Consider the following 16,363-nt stretch of genomic DNA (forward strand, 5'->3'; position numbering starts at 1 on the left):
TAATGTGATATAAGAATCAATAAGTTAACCAATATGAAATATTTGAAGGTTGCCAAATGTGGAACCTTGTTTTGCAGGTTACTTCTAGGTGACATGCCTTTAATAAGGACAACAACTTTTGATGATGACAACTAATAATGGCAAATAGTCCTTAATGACAAGTCAAACATAAGCGGTTAAGAGATTAAATATGCAAACCAGAATATTATGGTTTGATGGACTTGACTATCTGATGATGGCAATCAAATGGAACATAACTCAAGCCTCGTCTTAAAATGAACTCGAGAAAGTGTCTACAAGAAAGAAGGCACATGACAAAGTCTTTAAGTATTCGAAAGTCATACCTCGGTTAGTTTGAGTGAAAATATTGTAAAGCATAAAGACATTCTAATAAAAGTGCATGGCTAAATCACACACAAACAAACTTATTTTTCTAAAGAGAACATTTTCAAAGATATCTTAAAGTCGTGCCAGATGAGTTGAAAGCTGTCTAAAAAGCTCTCGGCAAAGTTTTGTTTTTCCCAATGGATTGGCACATTGAATCAATCGATTGGTTCAGTTCAAAAATGTGTCTTAAACGATTATGACAACATCTTAATGAGGTGTAACAACTAAATATCTTTATTTCCATTTTAAATTTGGTATTCAATTAATTTAGAAGGAATCAATCAATTGGTTCATGTTACCAATCGATTGACAAGTCATAAAATGTCTTTAAAACTATTTCATTTTTTAGCTAACCTCTAGCCTAAAAATAGAGGCATATTCCCTTATTTTAAATCATCTAGAATCGTGTATTGATGACTTCTTGGCAAGTGTACCGATAATATCGCAGTAATAAAAGAGATTAAATCCACATGGCCTAATATTTAACAACACAATATTGTGCAATGCGTAGAAAATACTAAATTTGGGGAGTTTCGAGTTTTAATTACAAAAAAAAAGTGTTATGCCAATAATACGAAAGTGGCCAGGTTGTGTATAGAATCCCTTATTTCTCTACTATTAATGTTCGATGTATTACATGAATGACATCTCCACTATAATTCCACGATGAATTAACAAAACCACTATACCGAATCCCTTGGAGTCTAGCTCACTAATCTATACTCAGAGTTTTCTTTCCCTAGTCCACCAGCGTAAGTACGATTAGGAAATGCAATAGAACATTAAATATTAAGCCACTACTCGAGGTCTATTATCCCTATTCAACCGACGAAAGCACAAAATGGTCAATATTCCCTATGTCCCAAAATTCATATTAAGAAAGTATCTCATATAAAAAACACTAAGAACAAGGTGCAATTAAATAGAATTATAACTCAAATTATTCATGCAATAGAAAATCAAACATGTGTCCCAACAATATTAAAATAGGTTCATTAAACACAACCTAAACTAAAGAGAATTAGCTACTCATAGTGAAAATTACAATACCAAATACAAATAAGAAGGTTGCATGAGAAATCTCTTGAAGAATTGGCGTCCAATGGCTTCAAATGCTCTCCAAATATGCCTTCGGATGCTGTAAACTCTTCCTTCCCGTGTAAAGTTTCAGAACACTTGAAAAAGTATCAAACTTCCCTTTTTAAAGCCTCCAGAATGGATCAGAAATCCGTCAGAAAAAGTACCATCGCGCGAGCGACAGTGACTTTACTTTTCTATCACGTGCGTGATGTTGCACATGATTATTTCAGTAGTTGCACACTTTTTCTCCTTTTTACACCTGATTTTCAGTAAGTCATTATTCACTACAAAAAAATTATGTAAATTATGGCGGTTTAGTTGTGGCGGTTAGTCAAAACCGCCATAATTTATGGTTGATTACGACGGTTTACTAAACGACGGAAGTTTAGTAATAAAATGGCGGTTTAAACGCCATTATTTACTTAATCGTTTTTAAAATTACGCACATGTATAACACGCTATATTTTCACTCTTCCCTTTAATGTTTTTTTTAAGAAACTACTCTCTCTCCTCTTTTTTCTTTTTGTTTGTTTATCATATTTTTTTATTTACATTAGTATATAAATTTTAATTAATATTAGATAAATATTATTAATAAAATAAATAAAAATATCCTATGTGGATTAAAGAGAAAACGTACAAAACCTAATTTCAACTCTTCTCCTTCTTCTAAAAAACTGTTCCTTTTCAAAAAAAACTAAACCATTCTTCCCCATCATTCGATCATTTAATTTTAATTTTATTCATTTTCAATCGATATCCAAATGTAAATCATTCAAGTTCAAACCCTAACAATGATTTGAAGTTAGTATTTCAATATCGGTATCAATATGGAACCCTAACAATCATTTGAACCTTCATTTTCGCTTTGTTCTATCTCAAATCCGTTATCCATAGTTCTACAATCAGGTGGTATGCTGCTTTGTTCTGCTACTCTGCATTCCGCAGTTACGCAATTGATTGTTATGCTCCTCCATTTTATTACTCGACATTTTGTTGTCTCACAATCAGCCAGTTTCAAGGTAATAATGTGATTTCTTTTTTCACAACATACTTTTTGATATTGACTGAAATGTTATGTATTCTGAGATATAGCAGATAATGTGATTTTCTTTGTCACAATTCTTCAACATTTCTTATTGTTTAACTTTTCTTTCTGTTTGGGTGATCCTGGATTTGAAACTATATGCTTTTGAATGAATTAGTTGGGTAGTATTGTATGAGGTGGTATTATGTTTCAACTTTGAACTATATACTTTAGGGTTTAGGGTTTATTATTGAAATTTGAAGTTTTCGGGCTCATAAATTTATGATTATCTAACAGGACCGTAAAATGAATGACTATATACATGAGTTAATGTTGATAGAAGTCACCTATGCCTAATGAAATAACTAATTGTTGTTTTTTATTGAATAATTAATAAGAAAATTATCTATTCTAGTAGACACCCATTTGTTTGAATATTCTTGATTTATTGATCTTTTGGGGAAAAAAACTTCAGTATGACAACTCAATTTATTCTGTTGTTAAATTTTATCCTCCTTATTTGTTTTTTTTATATGTCCCTAGCTAAGAGTGTTACTATAATATGCACAAGAAGAAAAAAAGAATAACTTCTGATGAAAACAAAAGGTTGTGATTAACTTCCTCAATTAATAATGCATGTTCCAGGTAAAGCTGAAGTGAAGGAACAAAAACTAGCCGCAGAATTTGAAAATAAATGGAAAACAAATAAATAGGTATATTCTACAAGGAAACATCAATAAGAAATAAAAGAATTCAAGTAAAAGAAAATGAGTCTTTGAGTTGGATGTGAACATAGAAAATTTGTATGAACTATGAACTATGTTTTGGACAGAGAAGAAAACAAAATGATTATGTTAAATGTTTTTTATCTTTCTAGATATTAAATAATGTTATTAATCTTGATATTTATTTATAGTGTAAAAATCTGATTATTTTTGAAATATTTTCCATTATCTGACTCAGTACATTGTCATCACTCATAAGGGAGAACTAGGTACTGATACAAGTTGTTATAAATCTAAGGCGGTAATTTTAGTTAAACTTATCGGCTAGAAACCTTTGTTAAAAATCTAACCTCACATAATCAGGCTAAATGATAATTTCTTTTACCCCAACATTCCTAGTCATCATTTTGTGGTTAGAGTTGACATGTGATCAATACTATAAAATATGAGAAACATTTTCCAAAATTATATCTCAATTTAAAATGATTATATTTGATCTTATGGACTATGTTGCGTATGTATCATAAAGTAAATGATTATTTTGGTGCGTTGTGTTGTATATAAATTTGACTTGTATGTATAAACCAAAAGTATGATATGGCTTTATTTGAAATGCATTTTTAGAACACAATTTGATCAAAGTGATAGAATGTAGAAATTATGATATCAAAAGTTACAAATGTAGCAATTATGGTCTTAAAATGGGTGAACAATTTGGTTTGTCAAAAGCCACCGAATTAAAATGACATTACTTTTTGTTTTTTTAAGGAACATTAATGAGTTATGAATGACACTTGAAGTTGTATTATTTTCATCATAATTAAGTGAAATTGAGGGAATTTAAAGGAGAAAATTTATCAAGTTGTCTCGGTAATGCAATTAATGGTTAACCAACTTAGCAGGGTCATTCCCCTTTGTCTCATAGATTTATTTTATTTATGGTGATTGTCTAACGTTGTTTTGTACGCTGATGTCTGAATATAAACAAAATTCATGAGATAAAAATTATGATTAAAAAGTCTATTTAGTAACACTAATGAGATCCACATATAACACTCATGATATAACTAGCACGGGATCCTTATGTTGTTGCTATACTTTGATGTTTCTATAAATATACACTTCATGTTATGATTTTGATGTTTCTATAAATATATACTTCAACTTTCTTGGAAGTTCTTCCTTGTGGTTGTTGGCTACATTAGTACGAAAGAAGGTGGTACACCCCTTACGTAGTTAGCTAATACACTACACATAAATTATTTTGGAAAATTCATTGATGATATTTGACACGAGAAATTGAGTTTGCATCGGAGTTGTTGGTGTTGGTGGTGCTCTTTGTTTTCTTTTAGTCAAAACTAAGGCTAAATTGGATGCTGTGAATACACTACACACACTGTTTGGAAAACATCTAACCGTAGTCTCTTTTATAATACATCTAACCAAACATTTGTATATATCTTATTTACATATGAATGCATGTCTTATGAAAAAAATATTATATGTCTATTTATCTATCTACATGTATAGAGTATGATCTTAATTTGGGTTCATATTCTCACTCAACAAGATTGTAAACGTGTGTTATGAAATTATGTCACATTGATACAATTACGTTTTTGTTGAGTTGGAATAATGACATGTTGGAATAATTATTTTCAATTAATAAAATTTTGTTTGGAGTAATTATAGACTTGTGTACTATTAGTTTGAGAGTGTGATAGGAAATTTGACACCAAATATTTATTTATGAGAGTGTGATATGAAAACTCAAAACATATATGTGTTCTATATTTTCATAATGATTGGTTGCAATATAATAATTGTCCTGTTTTTTGTAGGCTTCTGAAGCAGGAAGTGAACCTTCATTATCTTATGACATAAGAAGGTCATCTAATGCAAGTAATTCACATGAAGACAATCACCGGAGTCCTTCAAATGACATATGATTTTTTGTGCATTTTATATTCTAAAACTTTTTTTATTTTGAGAATAGCTTAAGTTAATGGATAAAAAATTGTGGGTCATTTTTAAGATTTAGTATTTTGGTAATAGTTTGCGATACTTATAAATTTTTGGGTCTTTTAAATATATTTTAGCATATTTCAATAAGATCTTTATGAAATTAATTTGAAAATTGTGGCAGTTTAAACAATATTATTCTGGCTAATATCATACGTAAATAAGGATGGTTTAAAAAGATGTGATTTCTAGTAAGTTAGGGCGGTTTCAACTGACGTATAATTTGAAGATATTTGTATATTATGTGAAATATATGGTCTTTGAAACCGCCACTATTTTCAAATAAAAACCGCCATTTTAAATTATGTATAATACGGCGGTTTGCACGGCGTTTAATTTCAAACCGCCGCTATTTTCCTTATGGCAGGCGTTTTCGAAAACGTCATATTTGTACATTGTGGCGGTTTCAACCGCCATAATCTTTTTAAAAATACTCGCCACAATGTACACGTTTTTTTTTGTAGTGATTTCTTCATACTTAGTCATTTTCACATCTTTCTTTGACCTTTATTCTTTATTTTTTCTCCGCTTTAACTTGTTTTTATTCAATTCTTCGACTGAAGATATGCAATGACAGAGTATCATCACATATCGTGTCACATTTCTCACATTATCTATAAACTTTTCTTTTGTTTACTTTCACTCACTAAGAATTGAGTCGAAGTGCTTTTCAAGACAGTCATTTTATAAGTGAGGAAGTTGTAATTCTGGAAGGATAGATTTGTAATTTCACTAAAGGTTTTGTTTAGACATTGGTTGAACATTTTATCTAATTAGGAATTGTTAGTTTGGGCTCGAAACTAAGCCCGTAAAAAGCTTAGTTTTGGGATTTGTATGATCAAGTCTCTTATTTAGGTTTGAGATTAGCCCAAGGAAAAATCTCAATGGTTCTTGGTTAACCCACGGTAAAACCAAGTTTAGGTTAAAGCTTAGTATGATATTAAAAGTTTTTTTAGGTTGGAGATCAGCCTGTGGTAAAATCTCATAGGTTATTGGTTAGCCTGGTATAAAATCAAGGTTTAGGTTTAAGAGCTCATCCTGGTGTTAAAATCTCCCAAGGTTTGTTTAGAAGCTTGAATATTAGCCACTCCAAGATTGTTGTGGAAAAGATGACTAACCGCTTCCATCTGTTGTTTGGAAGGAAGTCTGCTTCACTCTGTAGTTTGTTGTTTAGTGGGAAGTTAGCTACAAACTTCATTTTTCCTTGTACAAGGAGATTCAAGAGTTTAACCTACTAAAATCTCTTAAGTTTGTTGTATTCTCTCAAGATTAATTATTGGCGAGAGGAGTGTGTCTTTTTCTTTGTCTGACCGAACCTCTATAAATTTCTCTATCTTCTATTTTCTCTTAGACTCTTAAATTTCTAAACCTTACATTATGCATTTTCATTTTCGAATGCTTAATCTTAAAATATTTTTCAAAATGTTTTCTAACCTTGATTTGTAATTCCAAAAGTTTTTCTTAAACACATAATTCACCCCTATTAGACGATCGCAAATGATCTAGAGGGGGGGGGGGGGGGGGGGGGGGGGGGGGGGGTGAATAGATCCCTAGTTAAAAAATCATAATTTTAAATTCAGTTTTAAAAATATTTTCTATGGTTTTTCCAAAGCGATTCCGGATCAAAAACTCGTCTATTCGAACTCGTTATCGAAATGACCGAATACACTTCTAAACCGTAATGTGCTAAGTTTAATACAATGCTAAGATGAGAACTAGAATCAATATGATTTCTAAAACACGTTTGAACTTTATAACACTTTGTTAAGCTATTTCCAAGTAAGCAAGTTGACAAAATTGATTTGAGCAATTTTTCAAACACTTGGTGTGCAATGATCACCAAGAATAATTTATCTATATGTTGGTAATGACGGAATCCAATTGCAATTGTTAAATTGCAATTCTCTTCACAAAACCAGTTTAAAAAACAATCTAACACTTAGAAATTTTCTGCAATTAACTATTGCACACTAAATTCAAAATAATCCCAAATTTAAATTATATGTTCTCTCTCTCTCTCTCTCTCTCTCTCTAATATATATATATATATATATATATATATATATATATATATATATATATATATATATAGAGAGAGAGAGAGAGGGGGGGGAGAGAAAGTGAGTGAAACAAGATTTGTTTAGGTAGTTCCCCAATCGACCTCGTTATCTCTCTCTCTCTCTCTCTCTCTCTCTCTCTCTCTCTCTCTATATATATATATATATATATATATATATATATATATATATATATATATATATATATATATATATATATATATATATAGAGAGAGAGAGAGAGAGAGAGAGAGAGAGAGAGAGAGAGAGAGGGGGGGGGGGAGAGAAAGTGAGTGAAACAAGATTTGTTTAGGCAGTTCCCCAATCGACCTCGTTATGGATACGTATACCCCTAATTCCAAATGGGAATTGAGATAGTATCCATAACCTTTTGCAAAATGTTATACAAGAGAAGAAATAGCTATGCAAACCCTCAAATTCAGTATTTGATGTCGATCATATCTTCTTCTCTCCCCTTGATGTTAAGCAAGATAATTAACCCAAGAATTATGATTAATTCTCCAATTACCACTACTCCTTTGATAGACATCATCGTTTTTAAAGGTTTTCACTCGACTGAATCCAATCGCGAAACTCTTGTCAAAAACCCCCAAATCTATCCTAATCATGGAGGGAAACCCCCAAATCTATCCTAATCATGGAGGGAAACCCCCAATTGGTTTTATCATTGAACCCCCCAAAGATTCTCAACCCAATTAAGATTTTACAAACCCTAACTTGGACGTTATAATTCCCAATCTAGATCACTCAACAAGAATGATTATGTGTAAATGTTGAATGTAATCTAAGAAGAAGAATGAAGATGAAGAGCAATCTTTGTATATTTTCAGGTTTCAGTGATGTGGAATGAGATGCATTAATGTATTTATATGTGTGTGAGAAAGAGGAAATATAACACAAAATCCGTGCAAAGAATAATGATAACACTGAAATTTACCGTATTTTTGACTCCGATTTCACATGCATTCTAGTTGTTTTATTGTTATTTTGTTGTGTTATTACTATGTTTTTCTTTGTTTTCAGGTTTTTACTTTAATCGGAGCCCCGATCGAGAAAAGGAGTGAAAAAGAGCTAAAAACCCTAAAATTCAGCATTTTGTACTTGTGGCTTCCACCATGGCTGGCGCCATAGACCCTGCCATGACGTGTCCAAGCTCAACCTCCCTCAACTGCCACGTTCCCCACTACTTCCACTAAGGCGCCTCAAATTGGCCTTGTGGAGGGCGCCATGGCCTTGTGGCGGGCGCCACAAGAGGAAAAGTTTCCCCTCCCATTTTCAAGTTGAAGGGCATCTTTGTCATTTCCATCTTTTTACTTGCTTAGAAACTCGAAATCACTTTTTCAATAATCCAAACTTAGAGCAGAGGCAAACTCAGAGCAACTTTGTTTCACTTAGGCACATATTCAGTATTTTGAAGTGGTAATCGCTTCGCATTGGAGTGTTACCATAATTGTGTAATCGAGTCTGTGATCGAGTCTGCAATCGAGTTTGGAGCACTTTGGAAGGAAGTTAATCCTGCCGCCATTTTTATTTCCGCTTTGCAATTTACTCAACCCTCCGATTGGAGCAAATTTTTATTACTTGTCTTTATCTTATTTATTTTCCCGCACTCGCTTTACTTTATTTATTTTCCTCACACTCGCTTTAAATTATTTATTTTCCCGCACTCGCTTTACTTTATTTATTTTCCTCGCACTCGCTTTAAATTATTTATTTCCTCGTACTCGCTTTAAATTATTTACTTCCTTGCACTCGCTTTAAATTATTTACTTCCTCGCACTCGCTTTAAATTATTTATTTCCCCGCACTCGCTTTAAATTATTTATTTCCTCGCACTCGCACTACTTTTATTTACTTTCCGCACTCGCACTACTTTTATTTAAATTAATGCACTTTTACTTTACGATGTCTAACTAAATTTATAAGGTTAGAATGTAAGGATCGTAATCGAACCGATAATCCGTACAATTGTTCGTAGAAGCACTTAAGGGCTATTTTAACTTTCAACTTAAGTTTTCCCGCACTTCAATTCCGTTGGGTAAGATCGAAAGTCGTCCAACGTCTATCTAAACTTAATTGTTTTTAACTATTTCAAAAACAACGAAAGCGCTTTGTTTAGTTCATTAGGAGATTTTAACTTAAGAAGAAAAGAGATTTTAAAACTATTTTCGGACGCGTTTATAAGTTTAGAGTCTGGTTCGTAAGAACCTCTTTTGGTTAAGAAATCTAGGTTATAATACTTTTCAACTTAGTCAAGATACTATATTTCTTAATAACAGGTTTACTACTCTAACACAATGCGCGCCTTTTTATAATTGACAATAAGAAGGTTTGATTAGGGAGTACAACTCGGTTATGAATACGTGAAAGCGACAGTTCCCGTTAAATTAGTTCTTTTCAAAGTAGGAAACATTGCCCATAAGTAGTTCTATCAGCAGGTACTTGGATTATTAATTGATTATGTGAATTACATTCGACCCTGTCTTTATTAATTAAACTTTATTCAATACTTTACTTTTCATTGCACACTCTAAAAACACCTATTTTGATTGCCTTTTATAAACACCATAACAATAGATAACGATAGATTGACACTTGGTCTCTGTGGATTCGACAATCTTTTCTATTACTCTGACGCGTTCATATACTTGCGAAAAGCACGCATCAAGTTTTTGGCGCCGTTGTCGGGGACCAATTTCGTCAAATTTCATTTTCCTGTTGTTATATCGTTTAGACTTAGGCTATTTCCCGCCGGTCAATGCAAAGAACTCGCAGCACCGGAAGTTTAAGCTTAGTATATCCTCTAGCGGAACCTGAACGTTACGCTCGCGCACGTTTATTCTTTCATAGAATTAAGAGAGCTATGGCCGAAGATCAAAACCAAAGACCTCTTAAAGATTTTGCTCAACCATCAAATGAATAACCTAGTTCTAGTATAGTAAACCCAACCATCCCAGCTAATAATTTTGAACTTAAACCATCCCTGTTGCAACTAGTGCAATAGAGACAATTCCCAGGCACTACGCCAAAAACTGGAATAGACAGCACACCTTAGAGGGTGCTTTCTTAAAGAAGCGCACTCTAAAGTAAAGAGAAAAATAAGGAGGAATAGACAGCGCACTTTAGAGGGCGCTTTTGTAACAAAGCGCCCTCCAAAGTGAAGCAAAAAAATAATGAGGAAATGGAGGGACACCAATAGAGGGCGCGTTTATGAAAGCGCCCTCTAAGGGTACCCTTAGAGGGCGCTTTTAAAAAAGCGCTCTCTAAGTCCATGTACAACAGCGCACTTTAGAGGGCGCTTTTGTAACAAAGCGCCCTCTAAAGTGAAGCAAAAAAATAATGAGGAAATGGAGGGACACCAATAGAGGGCGCGGTTATGAAAGCGCCCTCTAAGGGTACCCTTAGAGGGCGCTTTTAAAAAAGCGCTCTCTAAGTCCATGTACATTTCCAGTTTATAAAACGCTTTTGGAAAGCCTTAGAGAGCGCTTTTAGAAGCGCCCTCTTAGGCCCCCTTTAGAGGGCGCTTTTTTTACACAAGCGCCCTCTAAGGTCCCCTTTATTAAACATTAAAATTATAACATATATACTGCATGTCTCTTTATTTTCCCTCTCTATATGCTATTTTGTTTACGTAACTGGGTTTTCTCTCTACTGCGATTACTCTCTACTGCGATTACTCTCGTCCTCCGTTCGTTCTCCCTCCCTCACCGTCGTCGTCGCCGTCGCCTTTTTCTGCTGCTGCGTTCACGTTCACTGAGTTATCTGCATCCACCGTCGCTGTTCACTTTCTTCTCCATCGTTACCGTCACCTTGAAGGTATTTCTCTTCTCCATCGTTACCGTTCACTTTCTTCAGGTGTTTGATTAGGGCATTTTCTAAACTGAGTTTTACATTTTGTGCATTATGTTGATTAATGTTGTTTAGGGAAAACGAGCACTATATGGTGTTCATGAGCACCTTGTTGTAAGGTTTTTTATTTCTGATTGAAAACTGATGTCATTTGGAGTGTGTTTGAGCTTGTGCTTGGAAGTTTGATGATTATGGATGCAAGTTTGTTCATGTTCCAAACACCATAAGTTTGCATTGGTCTTTTGTGTGCAGTAGGTGTGTGTGAGTTTGTATTCAATAATGATGAAAAAAAAAGAGAGTTTAGATTGTTGTAACATGAGAGAAATGGAAGGTATATGAATGTGTTTTTTGTGTAGCTTCACGAATATGGTCATTGTCTTACTTGGGTCTTATTGAATCATTTCTATATTACAGATAAAATGGCTAACCAAGACGATACACATGACGCGAGTGGATCACGTAACAATGTTGAAAAAGAAATCAAACGAGGATTGATTGTTATGAAGTCAATCATTCGTGCAAGAGACAAGGGTGAAAAATTCGAAGTACATTGGAGTGCTGAAGACCAACTAATTGAGCCTAACGGTTCAATGTTGGCAAGTTACATTGGTTCCCTTGTTCGACAACATATTCCGATTACATGTGATAATTGGAGAAGTCCGGAATTGAAGGTTGGCAAAGAAAAAATATGGTCCGAGATACAGGTACTTACCATATATTATTATATGTTTTTTGTTGACTATTTGTTGACCATATATTGTTATAATATTACTTATAATAACACACTCCATTTGTATGTTTTTTAGAGATCCTTTCACATCGATGAAAGCCGGCAAAAATATTGTATTCAATTGGCCGGAAAAAGACTCCGAGGATTTCGATCCTTTTTGTCCAACAAATTTCTCAAGGATGAGGAAGGAAACTTTGTTGAAGCAGAACGGCCAATGAAGTATGCGGAGATTATTTCAGCCGAAGAATGGGATAACTTTGTCGCCAAACGAAGAAACGAAAAATTCCATGTAATGTCTATTAATTATGGTATTATACAATTGTTAAGTTACTTGGTTCTAATATGCCTTAAACTTTTTTATCCAGGAAGTAAGCGACAAAAATCGGAAAAGGGCATCAAAACCCGCGTATCCGTACAAAAAAGGGCGTACGGGATATGCACGGTTACAACAAAGAATTGTGAGTATATTCAAATGCTATGAGCTTATACATTGTCACAATATGTTATAATTGATGATCTTATAATCTGATTCAATTTGTAGCTAGCCGAGGAGAAAAGTGACGCAACATCTCTTCCGGAGCACGTATTGTGGAAGGCTGCTCGGGTTGGGAAGGATGGGGCTGTCGTTGAAGCGGTTCAAAATGTTTATGACGAATGTGTAAGTATATGTAACATTATTTCTTTAATTATATTGAAAATTTTGTTAGACATATAATTCATTTTTAATCTCCTCTAATAATATTTCAGGAGACTTTATCCCAAACCTTACCTTCAACCGAGGTCCAGGATTGCAGGAGCGTACTTAGTCGAGTACTAAATGTTCCTGAGTATTCCGGTCGTGTGAGGGGTAAGGGTTTTGGTGTGACTCCGTTGTCATTTTATAAAAAACCAAAAACAAAAAATCCTACCAACAAAGAGGTGATGGAGACCTTGGCGGAGTTAAGGGCACAAGTACTCGAACTGCAAAAGGAGAATGCAAGGTATAGAGAGGAAAGGTGCGGTTCCGAGGCAAAAGATACTAGTGACCGAGCTAGTATCAATTGTCAACCAAAATTTCCCGAGGTAATTATATATGTTATTATGAAATTAAAATAGCACTTTTTTACTTGACACATATACACGTTAACAATAACATTTATTATTGGTTTAGGGCATTACACCTTGTCAGCTGTATCTATCGTCACCAACTTATCGCATGGTTGGCAAGGGAAAAGTGCACAACACTTCGGGTGAATTACTTCACCATAATCCCCTCCCGGTGGGATATATGAAAGTTTCGGTTGACCTTGTATTAGATACCAACGCGCTTCTACCATTACCTGACGTTGTTTCAGAGACAACGTTGATGCGAGATGCAGTCGGATCCTTTGTTGGATGGCCGTCAGATCTAATTTTCCCAGATGCCGAGGTATATATGTTCTAAATGATTATGAATATTTAGTATTCACATTTCAATTCAGCTACAATTATGATATTTAATCAATCCTTATTACATGGTAATGTTAGACTCCTACAAGACCCACACATAAAGCTGGTAAAGGGATTTCAAGACGCATCGAGTCGGTTGCATCTCAAAAAGAGGTACAAATATATATACCCATTGAATTATATACGCAACGATTCTGTTGCATCACAAAAAGTCATGATTTAATTTATATGAATTTTTAGGTTCCCGGTCGAAAGTTGAAAAAAGCTGGTAACGATATTCCAACGACGTCCGGGACAAAATCTCAAATTATGATGCGTCTTGAGAAAATGGTGGAAGAGTCCGATATTATGCACGGCGCCATCCGTAGTGTAGATTTTGATGAAGGTGTTTTCGGAATTGCTCATTCTGAAATAATTGCAAAGGAGGACATGCAACAACTTTTTGAACACGAAGAATTGGGCATCGCTGTCATTCATACATACATATGGTACTCCGATCAATCTATTATTTACTTAGTTGAACAATTTATTTACACATTTCAATGAGTAGTCTAATGTTTATTATGTTTCTATTTAAGGTATATGTATGTAACATTGATGCGGGGAACTGAATTGTGTAACCGATTCAATTTTATTGCTGCTTCCCGTATCAACACAATGTTTATAACGAAAAATCCAACATCCGTAAAGAATGAACTAGTCGATAGATTCATGGCGGCCGATGATAATACTACACCCAGTTTGTATTTTTTACCGTTTAATTTTGGCAACGGGTTAGATTTTCTTTCTAATAATTTCATTCTAATCTATGTATATCTTTTACGTAGAAAATTTTCATGCATCTAAATTTTTGTTTTATTTTACAGTGGTCACTGGGTGTTGGTTGCTATGGATCTTTCGAGACTAATGGTGTATTATCTCGATTCGTTATCGGGTGATTGGAGTAAATATCCGAGTATGAAGAAGACGGTTGACGCGTAAGTGAAATTCCCCTAAATATTCGTGTGTATTTGTATATTTAATTATGTCTGTCAGATTGATCTCAATATACGTTTTTATTTTGTTAGGGCAATACTAAAATTTAGATCGAAAAAGAATTACCGTAATAGGAAGGACATTACCTGGGTCAGAGTTCAGGTATATATTAAGTATCTTATTTTTGCTTATAATAGTGTTTGTTTTTTTGCTTATAATAGTGTTTGTAAGAAATTAACTATATATATATTGTTTGTTTTTCTGTGTAGTGTCCTCAGCAAAACAATTCGGTCGATTGCGGATTTTTTGTATTGAGATTTATGAGAGATATCATTGCGTTGAATCGTATAGACATCCCAAAAATGGTATCGAATAATAACTTAGGGTTTATTTTAATATTATCGGATATTTCATCTAATTTGTTACTAAATCATGAATATGTTTTATTCTCTTAATTGTAGTACTTTGAGGAATACAAATCTTACTCAAGAGCTCATTTGGATGAAATGAAGGATGAATTGTGTCAATTCATTGTTGATCAAAGAATCATATAGCTAGGTTGTATATTGTTGTACATGTATGTATGGAATGTTGTTGTTGTATGCTGTTGTTGTATATATGTTGTATATTGTTTTTGTACTTTTACTAAATCATGAATATGTTGTTGTATATTGTTGATCAAAGAATCATATATTAATGTTGTATATATGGAGGATTAATGTTATATATAAATGGATTCATGTTGTATATATCAATGGATTAATGGTGTATAACATTGGATTAAAGGATGAAATCAATATGAATTTTACACTTTTGCAGCATGCGAACAGGTTACCAATTAAATATCCACTGTTTTTCAAACAAATTTTTTTAAAATAACTAACACTTTAGAGGGCGCTTTCTGTAGGAAGCGCCCTCTAAACACTTTACATTGACAACTTTAGAGGGCGCTTTGTCCAGAAAGCGCCCTCTAAACACTTTACATTGACAACTTTAGAGGGCGCTTTTTCCAGAAAGCGCCCTCTAAGGTGTCCCTTTATGGACCACTCCAGAGGGCGCTTTTTTCTGAAAGCGCACTATAATGTGGCCCTTAAAGGGCCACTTTAGACAGCGCTTTCTCCAGGAAAACAAAGCGCTGTCTTTACCTATGCCAGCGCCACTTTAGAGGGCGCTTAAAAGCGCTGTTATAGGCCAAAATAAGCGCCCTCTTTTCCCTTATTTGGCGTAGTGAGGTCTCGCTACTGAGAACCCAAACCAACATTTAAAAATATTTCTTCAATTAGCAGGCACTTTTAAAACCAATGGAGCTTCTCTTGAGGCAATACGTTTAAGATTATTCCCTTTTTCCCTCAGAGATAAAGCCCTATCATGGTTAGATTCCCTTCCACCCAATTCCATTACGACTTGGGATAACCTTAGAAGAGTTTTTCTTGCTAGATACTTTCCCCCAAGTAAGACCGCCGTTCTTCAAAACCATGTAACTAGATTTACCTAAAACCAAGGAGAATCGTTGTTCGAAGCTTGGGAGAGATATAAAGAGTTGTTACGAGCATGCCCACATCATGGTTTAGAAAATTGGTTAATCATTCAAACCTTCTATAATGGACTTCACTATAACACGAAGATGACCATCGACGCTGCCGCAGGCGGTGCTCTGATGAACAAACCTTATCCTGAAGCTAGTGCCCTCATCGAAGATATGGCTCAAAACCATCAATCATGGGGAGTAGAACGAGCGACAGTTGAGAAGAAGGAAGCCCAAGGAGGAGTGCATGAACTAAGCTCTATAGACATGATGCAAGCTAAAATGGACGCATTAGCCCTTAAGGTCGAGCATATGTGCATAAACCCGAATACTGTAGCCGCAGTTTCGTCAGATTGTGAGATATGTGGAACTAAAGGACACCAATCTGCAGAATGCAGTCTGTTAAACGAAACCCACTCTGAGCAAGTGAACTACACCCAAGGGAACCCATATTCGAATACCTATAACCCTGGATGGAGGAATCACCCGAACTTCTCCTATAAGAATAATAACCCTATCCAAAATAATGCACCTCCA

The 16,363-nt window shown here is 34.3% G+C and overlaps 1 non-coding gene across 1 annotated transcript; it reads right to left on the bottom strand.

Annotated features, from left to right (window-relative positions):
* Positions 1 to 15,763: 15,763 nt before the first annotated feature.
* LOC127109395 (small nucleolar RNA R71) lies at positions 15,764 to 15,870 on the bottom strand. The gene has a single exon (XR_007796694.1). It is a non-coding gene; the product is annotated as a small nucleolar RNA R71 (small nucleolar RNA).
* Positions 15,871 to 16,363: the final 493 nt, after the last annotated feature.

The sequence above is a fragment of the Lathyrus oleraceus genome, chromosome 7 (genome assembly GCF_024323335.1).
Source record: "Lathyrus oleraceus cultivar Zhongwan6 chromosome 7, CAAS_Psat_ZW6_1.0, whole genome shotgun sequence".
Taxonomy (NCBI): Eukaryota; Viridiplantae; Streptophyta; class Magnoliopsida; order Fabales; family Fabaceae; genus Lathyrus; species Lathyrus oleraceus.